General features: G+C 37.5%; 1 long non-coding RNA gene across 1 annotated transcript; it reads left to right on the forward strand.

Moving 5' to 3' along the window:
- Nucleotides 1–778: 778 nt before the first annotated feature.
- On the forward strand, nucleotides 779–1,647 carry LOC139144606 (uncharacterized). Its single transcript, XR_011554824.1, has 3 exons — nucleotides 779–896; nucleotides 1,129–1,226; nucleotides 1,548–1,647. It is a non-coding gene; the product is annotated as an uncharacterized lncRNA (long non-coding RNA).
- The last annotated feature ends 1,621 nt before the right edge of the window (nucleotides 1,648–3,268 follow it).

Genomic DNA, 3,268 nt, shown 5'->3' on the forward strand with positions numbered 1-3,268 from the left:
ACTGATATTAGGCAACTCTCAGGCTCTCCGGCAACAAACGTTTGTTGTTACCTTCATGGCCAGTCAGTATATGTACACTATCAGACATGTACGTTAAAGAATCTCATGATACCAAACTCCAAGTACACATTATCTAACCGATTTCAACGAACATTTCACTTTTAATTCCGCCGACCAGCAAAATTAGTATGTCAATGTATTTTTGTGTGTCGGTCAGTAAACAAGCTCCCATAGACAAGCTGTGCAGTATGCAAAGTGATCTGATATGAATTTAGAAGTAAAGTATTAAGAACTATGAGCGTCTCAAAGTAACCGCATTACTGGATAATCGCTACAAACCATCAAACAACAAGGGAACTACCCCTTTCTTTCTTTTGTTCCATATTTATTTAGCCCGGGTACAATGCCAAGTGTCTATTAATGGTGCATGGCGATCCTTCAGGGTACGTTTTATAGTTTTCATTGCCTTTTTTCTAGCGCTAAAAGCAATGGTCCATACCAAGGCTATTGAACCAGATGATTAACCGTTGATAGCATGTTTGTGAAATACCGTGACGTAATTTCACTGACTGTTATGTACTTACACATTTCAACGGGAGAAAATTGAACTTGATTGTGCTGAGGATGTTTCTTAAGCAAAAAGAGTCTTGAAAGATGCATAGCATGCGATACCATCAGAATGGATAATCATCAAATACATTTATGTGAGCAAAAATAATGGAAATACCAATAATGCTAAAATTAAAATTGTTATTTTCAAAATATTTTTCTACGCAAGTGTGTGGGACCAGATTAACTGTCGAAATGTGGATGACACAACCACTGGTTTCACAGAGTGTAAGTGCAGCCATGTTGGAAGTGTTGCACTCGTCATGACGATGGGCACAAAACCTGTGGTAAGAGAAACGTTAATAACTTGTCCTGAGTGGAACTTTCTTTCAAGTACTTTATGTGATCCTTTTCATTTTTGTGATATATTTTGTCGACAGTACATCTGTAAGATCTTGTGTAAGCCAATATTTGTAAGTTCGTGCGATAAAACCTACTTTCGTGTACAACGTTGTTACTGTTGACCATGTCTTGTAGCAGTCGAAATACCTAATGAATTGTTTTTTCTTTGTAATTTAGCCTTTCCTGGATTCTGCCTTGAAAACGATCATTGTGATAGGGAACAGTGTGGGGGCGTTCTTGTCAGTTTTCACCTTTATAACACTTTGTATGAGAAGGTAGCGTCGGACGTTTACTAAATTGTGTGTTGATTGGTTTTCATTCGTAATTCGCTTTTTCATAATTGCATGCATAGGTGCATGCATACATGCATACATATATGAAGGTATAATGTTTGCACGTTTGTACGTATGTAAAATTATGTCAATCTATCTGTCTATCTATCTATCTATCTATCTATCTATCTATCTGTCTGTCTGTCTGTCTGTCTGTGTACACTTAATTGATGAATGCATGAATGTATAGCATTAAATTAATTATTCTGACAATATAGTTATTTTTTCTACCGATCGTCTAACTTACATATCTCTTCTACTAAGGATAACAACGGATCACTACTTTGTCTGCGGGAGTATTTCCCTGTCGCTTTCACTGTATTCCATCGTGGTGGTGGTGGCTTTGAATGTGAACAAAGAAACGGTAACTATAATCAATTATAACACTCCTGTATCATATCGAAATAATCCGTACTATGAGTACAAAACAATATCAACGTTTTTCATATAGTTTCAGCACTGTTATTACGTTAACAGATGCAGGTTGATCAGCAATGTGCAAACATAAGATCGATGTTAATCATTAAACTGTGTCAAACAAAAATGTAAAACTAATGTCTGTCGTTTACCATACACAAAATCAGCTGTTACTGACTCTATCAAACTCACCAAATTCCCGCGTTTATCACAAAGTATTATTAACCCAGTGCTACTTTCAAGTAAGCGATATGTGCACGGAGAAATGTTTCTCATTATGTGGATAAACATTTTTCTTTGGACAGCATTTTACGCCTATGGAATGAAAAACCACCTGTGTGACATGAGCTTCGATCAATTTTTAAGTCTCCCATACTTTACAACTTTACAACTTTGCCCTTTCTTTATGGTGTTCGTTAACGAAAAGGGTGAGCATTTCTCTATTTAATTTTCAGGTTTCGTGCCGCATATCGGCTATACTCAACCACTACATCCTGATCAGCTGCTGTGCCTGGGTTTTCAACTTTTGTCTGCAGCATTACCTCAAGCTGCGATTTTGTGTGCACAAGAACACCTATGCCAAGTGAGTGTCATCAATCATGTGAATGATCATTGAAATTGACCGCCACAAACGACAACATACGTTGAAGAAACTTTTGATGTCATGCTTCTATTAGTTTATGCATCTCAATGATTCAGAAAGGCTAACATGAATTCCAAAAGTAAATTCACGTAACCATCTTTTTGGTTATCGCATCAACTCTAAAATATGAGGTTGCGTTCACAAATACCTGTGGGGAGGAATCAGAGGGATTTCGAAATTCTGGTAGTAGGGGGACTTGAATGTTTTGCTCTGCGTATAAGTGGGACCTGCGATATTTTGGTTCCCTATTATATATTTTTAATAATAATTAAACTAATTCAAAAACCATTTTGTCGCATTTTATGACTTTTGTTTCGAAAAAAATTAATAATGCCATTTAATAAGAAAACAACAAGACGACCTTATCACGGGGCAGAAACTGCAACTGTTGATAGTTTTTTTTCAATATTTTCTTGCTCCCTACAGCATGCTGCAATAAACAATATTCAGTTTTATTAACAAAGCCTGTATATGTAAAAATTATTGGTGATCATAAATTTTATCATACATGCCTTGCCTGTATTGCCATTCTCCTATTGTTTAGACGGTACTAATATGAACCCGTATTTTAACTAGTGAAAATACGAATTATATTTTCACTGTAACCGAACTATTTACAGCTACGCGTACGCGTGACCTTCGCTGGTATGTTCACATACATGTCAAACTGCTGAGCGGATAGACTTGAGTAGTATAATAATAGTGGACTATGGGATAAAAAACTACAATCTTGTTTTTAACTACATGGAATTCCCCTCTTACGCGCATGCGTGGAAGAGGGGAATTCCCACTGAGTCAGATGGGCGCGTTTGCGCATGCGTGGAAGAGGCCCCTGAGTCACTGCACAACATGTATAAACACGTTCCGAAGGTGGAAGCGGTGGCCCCGTTCCGGCAGGAACCTCATGTTGTCAGACCGGCCGGCC

Source organism: Ptychodera flava, chromosome 11 (assembly GCF_041260155.1).
Source record: "Ptychodera flava strain L36383 chromosome 11, AS_Pfla_20210202, whole genome shotgun sequence".
NCBI lineage: Eukaryota > Metazoa > Hemichordata > Enteropneusta > Ptychoderidae > Ptychodera > Ptychodera flava.